General features: G+C 65.1%; 1 protein-coding gene across 7 annotated transcripts in view; it reads right to left on the bottom strand.

The window, feature by feature from the left end:
* The window catches only part of ZNF469 (zinc finger protein 469), a 285469-nt gene that overhangs the window by 17054 nt on the left and 255484 nt on the right, over nucleotides 1-12931 (bottom strand). For all 7 annotated transcript variants that reach the window (XM_082436887.1, XM_082436886.1, XM_082436885.1 and 4 more), the window contains one exon: nucleotides 1959-2018. The gene's annotated coding sequence lies outside the window, so the exon portion shown is untranslated. The remainder of the gene's footprint in view (nucleotides 1-1958; nucleotides 2019-12931) is intronic.

The following is a 12931-nucleotide window of genomic DNA, read 5'->3' as shown; positions in this document are numbered from 1 at the left end:
GTGGGTTTGCACGCCCTTGGAGTAGTGATGGTAACAGCCTCCCTCGCAGGGCCGTCCTGAGGTTCAACAATGCACAGAGCCTGGCCGGCCGCTGGCACGCAGGGGCTCCCCCGGATGCCAGCGCCTCCCGGGCCTCCGTGTCCCCGTCTGTGCACGGGCTGCTGAGCTGCTTCTCCCTCGCACTGCTTGAAGCCACATGAGAGTTGGGGTCTGTCGGGGTCACCTGGGCCGTCCCGCGTGAGTTTTTAAGGAGGAGCGGAAGCCCTGAGCCCAGGCGCCCCTCCCCTGCTCTCGGGCACCTGGGGCCTCGGGCCCGCACGCTCGTCACTCTGAATGCCAGAAGCCCGGGCTCTGCCCAGAGGGCTCCCCGTTGGGCTCAAGGCGGGGAGACTGCATCATGACCCAAGAGTCCGCTGTGCCCTGTGGAAGGACTGTCTGTGTGTCCTGCTGCAAGCAGGACAGGCCACATGGCTCCTTCTGGCTGCTGAGCTGCAAGCAGCAGTGGCTCATGCTTCTTTCAGGCAGAGACGTTCAGAGCCAGGACTCGGGGATCGCCTTGCTGCCTTTCAAGGGCCGAGGTCACAGGCTGTGGTGGGCTAGCCGCCTGGCTGCCAGGAGCACTGCCCACCTCCTGGCCCCCTTTCTCCATCGGCGGAGGGGGATGGTCGGACCTGCTGGTGTGAAGAGTCCTTTCAGTTCCAGCAGCTGTGAGTTAGCTGCTCCTGGTGGAAAGGCCCCATATGGGGGCTGACCCCTTGTTCTCAAGTTCAGGTTCACACGGCGCTTCTGGACATCTGCCCCATGCCCAGCGTCCAGGGGAGCAGACACAGCACAGCTGTGGAGACCTGACCCTGGCTCAGAGCCCCTGGATGACCCAAAGAGGCTGGGCATGGGGGGCAGTGGGCAGGGAACACCTACTGCATGCTAGGTGGGACTTAACTCAGGGCCTGGAGGGTCAGAGGAGGGGACTCCTGCGTGGCAGGCATCAGGGGCTCTGAACCCACTTGGGGCTGGTGTCCGCCCCTCCCTAGGAGCAAGGAAAGAGCAAGGAAGGAGCAAGGGCGGGCTCTGGTCTGTGGGGCCTCTGCTCCTGAATTTGCCAGGTAGTGAAGCCCAGGGGCCAGGTGGGTGGATGTGCAAGGGTCCCTGAGAGGGGCCTTCCTCACCATCCCTACACACACTGCCCCGGCGCTGGTGTGAGGAGTGGGGAGGGCCCAGGGCTTGGCCTCCCCACAGCTTCTGGAGCTTTCTGGGGGTGGCCGGTCACGCCCAAGTAGCTGTCAGACACCATGGAGGCCCTGCAGGTCCAGGCTCCGAACTGTGCCCCCTGAGAGGGATGGGTGGGCGGGGCTCGGGCCTGGGAGGCCGATGGCCCTGGTCCTGATCCTCCAGCCCCTCCCCCGCCTCCGCTGGGCTCGGGGTCTCCACCCACGCCCCGGGACTGATGCTGGCCCCTAGAGAGTGCAGTGGACAAGCTCCTCACGGGGTGTTTAGCAGACGGTGGGGGGGGGGGAACCGACGTATTTCCCTGTTAATACCGTAACCGCTAGGTCCCGTCACCCCCCGAGTCCTGTTCTGCTCATGGGCACAAAGCAGATGTAGGGCGGCTTGTGCGGAAGGCTGGGCAGGGTCTGAAAACAGGAATAAGAGGCTCATTTGCTGGTTTGAATCAGCTGTGCTGCAGGCCCCTCAGGAAAGGAGGGGTCTGGCCCGAGTGGCCTGATGAGCTGGCCAGGGGACAGAGCGTCAGGTGACAAGCCCGGCCCAGGGCTGCGGTTCGGAGCCAAGTGCCGGCCCTGACACTCGGCTCCGGAGGTGGCTCCGGGGAGGCAGCTTGGAGCCCCCGTTACTGCCTGAGTGAGCGAGACGGAAGGAGACACGGGTGGCGGGGCGGTGGCGGGGCAGCTCCGGCCGCGTGCGGCCCGCCAGCCTCCACTCCAGCGGCCCCCTCTACGCACCTGGGAGTCAGCCCTCAGCTGGGTCGCCGTGCAGCTTCCACGGGGATGGGGATTTCTTGGCTGCAAAGAAAATGGGAAGCATGTCAGCATCAATCTGGTGCTTGGCCGCGAGCCCCGGGGGGGCGGGGCCCGGAGAGAACATGGAGCCGGCGGAGCCCCAGGAAGCCGACGCGGGCTGCGGGGAGGTGGGTGACCACAGGAGGCCCGCGGGCAGCTCAGCCCGGCCCGGCGGGTGGGGGAGCCCTGCAGGGGTGGGGTCAGCTGGTCGCCTTCCCGCTGGGCTGATGGTGATCTTACGTTTCTTGTCGTGGTATTTCGTGTGCATAGATCACACGTTCCTGTGGCTGAAGTTCTGCAGTGAGAGGTCTCCCCCCTCCCGGCTCCCCCGGCCCATGGACCCTCTTCCGCTGCCCTGCTGGGTCAGCACACGGGGCAGCTTCTTGTGTTTCCTTCCAGAGTTTCTTGATGCAAATACCAGAAAATATGAATAAATATTCCCATTCCCCCCTTTCTTCAATAAAAGATAGTCTACTATACGCACTGCACTTTTTGCATTAAACGGTGAATCTTAGAGGTAATCCCACAGAACCTCATAAAGCGACGCCTGGCTGACGTCTGCCTGTCCACTGCTCCACCCACACGCAGCTACGGAATGTTCTGCGGAACGGCTACTCGTATACCCAGATCCCTCCGGACGGGTGGATGCTAGGTTGTCCTGTTTGGGCCTTTACAAATAGCAGAGCAACGAATACGCGTAAGTGAGACCAGCAGGATAAACCCAAAGAAGAACTGGCACCGTCAAGGGCAAACGCGTTTGTGATTTGGAGAGAGATGGTCAAATTAAGCACTATTGCGGTTTTAACATTTGGCCACAGATTCTTTCATCCTCCTCCCTCCAAAAGGTGGAGCCCAAATCCCTCCCCTTGAACAGGGGCTGGACGTGGCGACTCGCGGCTAACGCACAGAATACACGCCCAAATTCTGAACCCACGGAAACGGTGTATAACGGTTCATTGTTTCAAGCTGCTATGTGTCACACAGTAGCCTACGGAACTATCGGGACAACTCTTGGGGGCTGTACTGACTTGCATCCCTCCTGACAATGTGGAGACTCCAAGGCCTTAAAGTGAGTCCCGGCGTCACAGGGCGGGACGCGTGCCCTTACCCGGAGGTGGGCAGGCCGAGGTCTGAGGAGGGCTGTGCCTTCCCTGCAGCTTCCCATTTGCTCATTCATTCATTCATTCACTCACTCATTCATTCACTCACTCACTCACTCATTCAGGGATCTCCACGTTTCTGCTGGACGATGGGCCAGGCGTTGGCCACACAGTGGTGAGCGACTGATTCTGCCTCTGCTGTGAAAAGTCAACAGGAACTATGGATGAGGAAACGAAGGCTCAGAGAGGTTGTGTGACTTGTCCAAGTCACACAGCATGTAGTGAACACGTAGGGGTGTGAGGCAGGCCCCCGGGGACCACGCTTGCCCCGTGCAGGACAAAGTGGCTCTGCACCTCAGTCCCCGCCTCGGGGCCCCTCTCCTCCCTGGGGCGGCCCTGCCTCCACGTGCTGACCTGTGGGCAGAGCTCATCCACTCCGTCAGCCCCTCTCCTCTGTCCCAGGATGGTGGGCCTGATGCCCTCTGCCGGCAGCACCCCATGCTGGCTGCCTCACCGGGGGCACAAGGGCCCATCCTGGGTGCTCAGACTGTGGGGCAGGCTGGGGACAGCGTGTGCCCGGGTCTCGGGTTCCCGCCCCTGCCCAGGCTCTTGGCAAAGCCCCTTGGTGCTGGCTGGTGTGGGTTTCAGCAGGCCTGGGGCCCCTTTGAAGAGGGGAGATCCAATCCCCCAGATCCCGGCCTGCCCCCAGGAACCCCACGAGTTCAGGCGTCTCCTTTTCGCTGGGAAACACCACCTGGCCCCAGCCTCTGGGTAACTCAAGCCCGCGGTGGTGCTGGCTGGCTCCAGCTGGGGTGTGGGCGGCAGCTCCTGGTGAGGGGCGTCCCGCCATGGGCCTTGGGCCCCTGCCCTCCGGTGTTCCCTCCCCATGGACCCCAGGCCCTGTACAGTGTCCGGCCTCTGCTCCTGACCCTCTGCCCTCACCTCCTCTTTCAACCTGCCCCGTTTCAGCTGGGGCCTCTCCGTGCCCTCCTCTTCCACCTTCCCGATTCTCACCCACTTCCAGGGAGACCGTGGAGGGGGGTGGTGTCAGCTGGGCTCGGGCTTGAATCCTGGCTCTGGCACCTCCTGGCTGCAAAATGGGGTGATCACAGCTCTGGTGTCAAAGGGCTGTGGCCAGGGGGTTGGATGGAACAGCAAATCATTCACGCGGTCCTGCACGCACTGAGCCTGCAGATGTTTGCTCCGAATGTGGTCACTCTTCCTCCAGGCTCCTCTCCAGCCCACCTCTTCCAAGAAGCCCTCCAGTTATGTGTGTGTCCACCTGCGAAGCAGGTATGATCTCGGGAGCCCTCTGGGGTGGCACTTTCCCCCCACACCGGGGGACTGGGCAGCTCAGCACACAGATGGCCCTGTCTGGTCAGAGCTCTGGGCCCCCCGGCCTTAGTTTCCCCAGCTCTAGACGAGGGGCTCGAGCTTATTACCCCTCAGGCCGCCCTGACCCCCATCTTCCATGACCCGGTGACACTGCTGCTTGGGGGCCCGGCCAGCACCTCGCTCTTGCCCTGCGGCCTCCTCGGCCTCCCTGCTGCTGACGTGCCCAGACGTGGGAGGGTTTAATTTTCCTGTTATGATGCTTTCTCAGCAGGGTGGGGCTGTACCTTCTTAACCGGCAGGGGCCAGCCTTCCGTTTCCCATCCTGCCAGAGAATGAGGCCACACGGCCCGGTGGGGTAGAGGCGTCTGCCCTTTCGTCCCCTCGTCCTGTCCTGACTTTGCCCCAAATGTGTGCTGAAGCCCCAGCCCCCAGTGCCCTTGGAGGTGCTCAGGGTTGGATGAAGTCGAGAGAGTGGGCTGTGTACCTGCTCTATCCCAGCCTCGGCCCTGCGGCGCCCATGTGTGGCGTGGCGCTGGGTGACAGGACGGGTGTGCAGAGGAGGGCACGGGGAGGGGCAGGCCCAGGCTGCTGTCCCCTCTCCTTCACCAGCCGTCCCTCCCCGAGGAGCTCACAGCTTTAGGGGACGGCGCCGAGGCAACAGCAAGGACCACAGAGGACAGGGTGGACACCGCCTCGACCTCATGGCCTCCCTGCAAGGTCAGTGCTCACCCCCCTACAGCCGGGAACAGAGGCTTGGAGAGGGGAGGTCGGGCCCCAGAGGGGTGTGGGCAGGCACAGGCATCGTGACGCCCGTTAGGACGGAGCTCGCAGTAGCTGGTCGTGAACGGGGCAAAGGGAGCGAAAGGGGCCTGGCCGAGGGGGTCGGGGACGTGGGGTCGGAGAGGCCCCTGTGAGGAGGTGACCCTCAGCGAGGCGTGGCCAGGCCTCGGGTGAGGTCCCTCTGGCACAGCGTCGGGGACTGGTATCCCGGGTGGGAGGCTCGGTGAGGCTGGGGCAGTGAGTGCACGGTGCTGGCGAGGGGGTGGGCCAGCGCGGGTTTTACTGGCGGGTCAGGGGTGCCGTGGACACACACACCCACCCCAGACCCCCGCCCCCCGTCCCGGACGCCCATCAGGAAGCAAGACGTAGGCGCTGTTGGGTGGGCCCAGGCTGTGACGGGCAACTCGGCTCCAGCCTGACCAGGTGCAGATGGGGAAACCGAGGCTCCCAGGGGACTCCAGCCTGTCCGAAGAAGAGCCCGGAGCAAGACCCTGCCTTCCCCACCACAGTGGAGGCACCAGGCCGCCCACTGCGCTGACGCCCCATCCTGGCCGAGTCTCCTGAGCTGCGCCTCCCTGGGCGCTGGCCTGTGGCTTGGTCCAGCCTCCCCCGCCGGCCCGCTCCCCGATGGGCGCCCTGCATGCCAGCTCTGCCAGGCAGGGGCCTCCGCTCCCGGTCAGCCGTGACTAGCGCGGCTGGAAAAGCGTGAGGGGCGCAGCCGTGGGCACCGGCCCTCGCGGCTGCACCCATAGCCTCCCCCGCCGGCCCGCTCTCTCGGTACCCCTGAGCCCATCCCTTGAGCCCATCCCTGCCCCCTTCCTGGCCAGCCCAGTGACGGCCCCAAATCCCGGGCAGCGAGCGGAGCGGTGCAGCCGAGGACGACGCGGGGTCTCCGTTGGCTGACCCTGAGCTGAGGGGCTGTGACGGCGGCTCGTTCTGACATTTATTTTACAAATATTCCCTTTTCCTTTCGCTTCAAAAGCTGCCGCTTTGCTTAAAAAACTATCTGTTACCCGAGCGCTCAGATAAACCTCTGCAGGTAAAATTATATCTGAGATATGGCCCGAGGGTCTGTTTAAGAATACCGGGCAAATTATCAGCTGCATTTATCTTAATTACTTTGGGGGAAAGTGGAGGCTGGCGTTGGACGGGGCCGGGAAGCGGGGGTGCGTTCCGCCTTATCGGGGTGCATATTTGAGATCCTTTAACAGGAGGGAGATAAGAGGAGCACGTGGGGAGAAAACGATGTCTTCGAAATTGACAGGGAGGCGGCCGCGGGGGTGGCTGGGATTCGTGCTTAAAGGCAGGACCTGTCGCCCGCAGAAGCCGCCGAGGGCTGGCGCCGGGTACCGGCCACTCGCCTCCGTCCTCGTGTTCCTCTGAGACCAACATTTGGAGGGTGTGAAAAGGCTCCCGACCCACATCTTGGCCGAGTCCTCCTAGAACAAACCCCACAACCTGCCGACACCACACGCCCTCACTCTGGACATGACGCAGAACCAGGGCCTTAACTCTGAGGGTGCTGGGAGCCCTGGAATTTCAAGCAGGGCCTGGAGGGTCCGGCGGACGCTGCACAGGATGGAACCGGGGGTGCAGAACGGTCTGGGGCAGAGTGGACATGGGAGGAGACGAGGCTGGCTGTCCACGCCTGGGCTCTGCCCAAGAAGCCGCTCCCTGACCTCAGCCCCCAGGTGGCAGTGGCTCGCCTGGCGCATCCCAAAGGCCCATGTGGATCTGGAATGCGCTTGCTGGCGCTGCTGACCGCCGGCTGGCATCAGGAGGGCTGCCAGAAATCAAAGGCAGGATCCCCGCCTGGCCACCACTCCCGCGAGGGACCGTCCCCGACACCTGTGCTGGCCGGCGCTCTCTGGTCCCCTGGACACCAGCAGCTCTCCAGGGGCCTCGGTGCCGGAACTGCAGGATGGGAGTGACCACACTGGCCCACACAGGCTGAGCAGGCAAGGGCCGAGGAGTGAGACCGGAGACTTCAGAGGAAGAAAGGTGCACAGTCTGTGGAGGTCAAGACGCCGGGGACGCACGCTTGCCTGGGGCCGCGGGGAATCCTGCACCCTCGTCCCTGAGCGCCTGCTTCAGTGCCCACCTGCGAGAGGTCTACGCCTGGGCTGCCTGGGCCCTCCCACCCCACTGCCCTCTGCCCTCTGCCCTCACCTGCCGCCACTCTCCCGGGCACCTGCTCGCCTCTGCCACCCTCCGTGTTGCCGCGGGCCAGGCGTGCTCCTGCCCAGGCACCTGCACGGGCCGGGCCCTCCCTGGATGCCTCCTTCCCTCCTCCCCGGGGCAGCCCCAATGCTGCCTGCGCCTGGAAGCCTCCCCGAGCTGGGGGCTGGCACAGGCTCTGCCACGAGGCCCGTCTGTCAGTCGCTTGGGGGATGTCCTTTTTTGCCCTCTGCCTACTGCCGCACTGTGCCCCCTCCGCACAGCTGCCGCTCGAGGTGGGCCCAGGCTGCAGTGGCTCAGGCCCCACTCTCTGCCCCTTCCCGCCCAGGGTCCGGCCCAGGCTGGAGAGGGGCCGGGTCTGCCCAGCCCTGCTGCCGACCTCACCGGGCGCCTCGGGAAGCACTGCGGCCTCTGTCGGTAAGGGGGCGCGCCCCGACCCCTCAACACCATGCCACAGAACAGGACGAAACACGCATCGGGGGGCCTGGGGCCCAGCCCTCAAGGAGGAGGATCCTCTTCAAACCTGGGGCTCCAGGTCTGGGGGGCCAGCAGGGGTGGTGTGCAGGGCGGGGTCAGTTCCCCCTCAGCACACACAGCTGCACACACGTGTGCCCACAGGCACGCGCATCCACAAACGTGCGGACGCACGCCCAAACACGCTGATTTGCACACGTGCACGCACGCACACACACGCACACGCACGTTCACACGCACACGCATGCCCCACACCCGCACACCCCTCCCGGGGCCGTGCAGGGGCTGCCCGCTCTCTGCCTCTGGCTCTCGCTTCTAAATGAGGCCTCGGGGATGCTCCGCGCACAGCAGCCAGAGGGCGGGGGGGGCTGCCGGGGCAGGCAGGCATGGAGGTACAGAGACCGTGCCCTGGGGCTCCCCATCTCTCCACGTAGCGCCCGCGTCCAGGAACGTGTGCTGGCAAGGCGTTCTGGGAACACGTCTCACACCCTTGAGGGTAGCAGTGTACCAAGCTCAGCCTAGCGCACTCCGGCTGCCCCTCACCTGGCCCTTGGAGGGTCCTTCTCCCCTGCTTAGAGGGACCACCGGGGTCCCGTGTGCAGGGAGGATACTGGGACTCAGCAGCCCCGGGAAACCCGCAGCCGAGTCCGGGGTGAACGAAGCCGACTGTCCCAAAGCCAAGAGGCGGCTCGTCCGGGGCAGGCTGGTCAGGGCGTGGAGGGCAGCAGGGCTGTGAGGACCTGGGACGGTGGCTTCATGGAAGCCACTCGGAAAGCCATGGTGGACGGGGCGTTTTCTTCAGGTTCACCCAGTGGGCAGTTTGGCCTCGGAACTCCAGTACAAGGACCTCTGCGGGCACCTCGTCCAGTGTGCTCACTTCACAGATGAGGAGTGGCAGCTCAGAAAGGGCACTGGCTTGCCCAAGGGCACACAGTGGCAGAGCCAGGCCAGGGCAGCGGCCCAGCGATGCTCAGATCAGCCGACAGCAGAAGCTGGGGTGTCGGTGGGACCAGCCCCGGCCTCCCGGAGAGGGGAAGGGAGACACCACTCTGAATGCCGAGCGGCGGTTCTGGAAAAACACCAACAGCGCCCAGGCCTGCCCTTGTCTCGGAGCTCCAGCTACACAAGCCCCCATCCCGTCCGCAGAGGAGGAAAGGGCAGGTGAGAGGGAGGGGTTCTGAGGGCCCCGGAGGGGACGCTGGAGGGTGGAGGCGGCTCGGGCCCTAGGTTGGAGCCGGCCCCCAATACGGCTGCAGACCCAGGCCTTGGGCTCTGTCCGGAGCAGACGTCTCCTCTTGGAGCCCTGAACCCCTGCTGTCCGTAACTACCCTCCCCCCACCCAAGGGCCCCAGCAGAAAGGCAGGAAGCCCAGCACCCCAGCCTCAGCGGGCCCTGGACCTCGGGCTCAGGGTCATGCTGGGAACACCCTGGAGGGTGAACGGTGTTCAAGGCTCCACGCGATTTTGATGTTGTGGGAGAGGCTGCCCCGTTCTTTCCCCCAAACGACCCACACTCGACTGTTGATTATAAACATCGAAGTTGTCCTCCATCACTTTAACCATTCAACACGGAGTCCTGCAGGCACCGTCGTGACGGCGCTGGCATCTGGAGTGGCTCTGATCGTGGCCCTCTCTGGCTCCACTACCCTTGGGTGAGAGAGGGACCTCCAGACCTTTGCTGCCCAGGGTAGGCCAAGGACCAGTGCCCAGAGGCCCAGTCTGGGTCTGAAGCCTGAGTCTGAAGCCTGGGCTGGGGTCAGAGTGTGCAGGGAAGTTTACACACTGTCACCCTGTGACCCTGACGTGTGACAGAGAAGAGCTGGGATCCAGGCGGGAGGAGGGAGAGGTGGGGACGCTGCAGAGTGGGGCTGGGGAGCCCGGAACGCACCGGGCCTCCCCGCGTGCTCTGCGGGCTTATCTGGGGCCGGGCTTGCTTCCGGCTCCTCCAGGCCTCAGGACAGGGTGTCCCGGGCAGCCCTCTCACCTGCCAGCCAGCCCGGGGTGCACATCAGACCCATTTTACAGGAGAGGAAGCTGAGGCTGCGGCAGGTAAATGAATTGGGACATGGCTGTGGGATTCCCAGCCTGCGCCCACAGACCCCCGGATGGGGTTTGGAAACTTCCTGGCTTTTGGAAGCGGCCCATCTCGCCCCGAGCAGACCTCCACATGAGAAATGGGGGCCCACGTAGAGGTCACTGTGCTCGGCGGGGACCTGGGGATGGCGGGCTTTGACGAGCTATCTCCTGAGTGACAAGATTAATAAGCTTCCTTGGCTGCGTTAATTACTGTCCCGTCAGGTTCAGAATCCTATCAGCCTCTTTTCTCAATTAAAAGTGATTATGATTTCACATCCTCAGGACCAGAGATCAGTGAATCCCCCCACTCGGGGTTCTGAGTTGGGGGCCTGGGGGAGGGCCGTGTGCCAGGCAAGGCATCACGGGCGATCGGTCCGACGAGACGCCTGCCGCCTGCCGCACTCAGGGCTGTACCCCCGGGAAGCAGGCAGGCGCTCAGCCCCGGTTGCAGATGAGGAAACTGAGGCTCAGCGTGTAGGGGCCGGGCTCCTCTGTGCTGGGCTGGGACGGGCGCCCCGCTCTGGCCACTCTCCTGCTGCCTCGTCCTCCACGGACAAGCCGGGCCCGCGTCCTGAGAGGGACACAGGGGCTGGAATCCTGCTGCGGGTCCTGGACGCGGCAGGGGCGCCCTCGGCTGCAAGGGGCGTCTGCCATCACCCCAGTGCCCAGACGGGACACCGAGGCCCTGGGAGGGGATGTGATCCGTCCACAGCCACACAACTGGAAGTGGCCCTGGACAGGACTGTCCCCCGGTGTTTCCTGCGAGGCTGTCCTCTGGCAGTGCAGCCTCGGCCAGTCTCTGGGCAGCTGGGCTCTGAGGGCCTGGCTCAGCTCTCCGCGGGCCTGCCTGATCCAGCTGACCGAGTCCCCCCGTGAAGCACCCCGAGGGCGCCCTTGCTGTGGGCGGGTGACCCGGGCTTGGGAGGGGCCGAGCTGGACCTCTGGCTGCAGCGGCCTGGCTCCGAAGAGCCCCAGATCCCAGGAGCGGGGATGGCTGCCCTCCCTGGGGCGTCCTCCAGGCTTCGCTGTTCCAGAGGGCGGGAGGCCACAGGGCAGGAGGGTGGAGGTGCGTCCGCGGCCAGGCCGCCCTCCCCCTGCAGCCTGGCGGCCTTCTCTCCTGCTCCATCACAGCCCTGACCCACCCGAGGGCCTCGCCCCTGCTGCCGTGCCCCTCCCGTGCCTCCTGGCCGGTTCGCTCCCACCTGGCTCTGGACCCCGGCTCTGTGGCCCTAGCAGCCTCGCGGGGCCTCCGGGGGCTCCTCTGGCTGGAGCGGGGGAGGAGCGCATGTTTCCCTCTCACTGTTCCTTGCCAGGCTGTCCAATGGGCCAGGCCGGCCACCTTTGGCCACGTTCATTCCTAGTTCCCGAGGCCCAGCAGGTGCTCACGCCTGGGGAGCCCTCGGCTTGTTGGGGTGAAGCCTGTGGGTAGTGGGGGGCATGCAGGCCGGGGGGAGGAGGCCAGGCGGGGCAGCGCCTTCCTTCCTCCTGGAGACGCTTGGGACTGCGGGCCCAGGGACATGAGGTGTGACAAAGGGCAGGGAGCCAGAGGCCCCACCCGTGGCCTCCAGCCCGTTTCCCGCCGCAGGGCCAGCTTGCCTCACTGTCCAACCCCAGTCCTCACGCTCGCTCTGCCAGAGCTCAGTGTCACCGGCCCACCAAGGCCCCTCCGGCCTCCTCCCTGCCGCTTCCTCCCCTGACGGCGCCTGTCACCTCCCCTCCTAGAACACAAAGCGGGGGGCGGGAGGGGGGGCTGCACTGGACCCGCTGTCCCCAGAGCTCACCCGGGGCCCGGCTGCAGGGGGCACCACTGCCCACAGATGGGAAAGCCAAGGCCGCGGCCACAGGGCCCGGGGCAGCGCGGGGACGGAGCCACGCCTGTGCTAAGGCACCCACCCCTGCCCCGGCAGCCTCACCCCGGGCCCGGGCGGGGAGCCCCCCCCATCACGGCACCCACCAGCTCTGCGTGCAAGGGGAAACCAAGACCTGGAGGGTGAACGCAGAGCCAGCGGGTCGTGGAGCGGGGCTGCAGGCCGACGGGGCGGGCGCTCACCCACGCAGCCCGGTGCTGGAGACGACAGGGCCGCCGGGCCTCCAGGGCAGCGAGGGCTCTTCCTGGAGGCCGCCCCGTCCCAGCCTCTCGTCTACTGTCTGTTCACTTGCTCAGCGCCCTGCTGTCCCGTCCGCCCTCCTCTGGGGCCGTAGGAAGGAAGGAGGGCTTCAGAGCAAGACCTCCAGGCCTGTGCCGCTGCTGCTGCCTCGCACCCCCCCCCACCCCCGGGTGGGGCAGCCTCCCTGCTCTCACCCGGCCCCACCCTCTCGGACACGCCTATTCGGCCGCTTCTCCCCATGGACAGAGCTTTTCATCAGTTTTATGTGTTTCTGTGTCCCCCGGTGCCAGGGACCCTGCCCGGATCAGCACGTGTTTCTTCAGGGAGGGGGAGGGGGCCGGACTGCTGGCACCCGCCCGCCACTCTTCTTCCCGCTGACGGGTTCACGGCTGCGTGAGCGCCTGGCGCCCACCCCGCCTGCCTGCCGGGCAGCTGCTCGAGCCAGGAAATCCAGCACAGAGGCAGCTCTCTGATTTTTCAGGAAAAGCCAGAAATCTAGGTTTTAAAGTGAAATCTCCCCATTTTGAAACTCCGGCAACAAATTCATATAAGACAAAATAAGGACTGTGGGCCGAAGCGCCTGGGGCGACGGGCCTGTGGCTGGTCTCGTGTGACGTTTCTTTGGGCGGGGTCCCTCCCAGACTGGGCCCACGGCGGGGAGGGGGGGGGCCGGGTTCACCCAACCGCTCATTCACTCATTCACCTGGTGGCCAGGCTCCCCTCCAGGCGCTGGGACAGGACCGTGGACAGAACAGGATGGACACGGACCCCACCCCACAAGGCCCCGTTTAGGGCAATCAGGACGTGAGCACAGGTCTCCCGACGCCACGGCGGGTGACGGCCTGCGGTATCCTGGAAAGTTCTAG

This window comes from Balaenoptera physalus (genome assembly GCF_965194825.1).
Source record: "Balaenoptera physalus genome assembly, chromosome: 19".
Lineage (NCBI taxonomy): Eukaryota > Metazoa > Chordata > Mammalia > Artiodactyla > Balaenopteridae > Balaenoptera > Balaenoptera physalus.
Note: the sequence above shows the minus strand (reverse complement) of the source record. Positions and strands in the feature narration are given on the sequence as shown.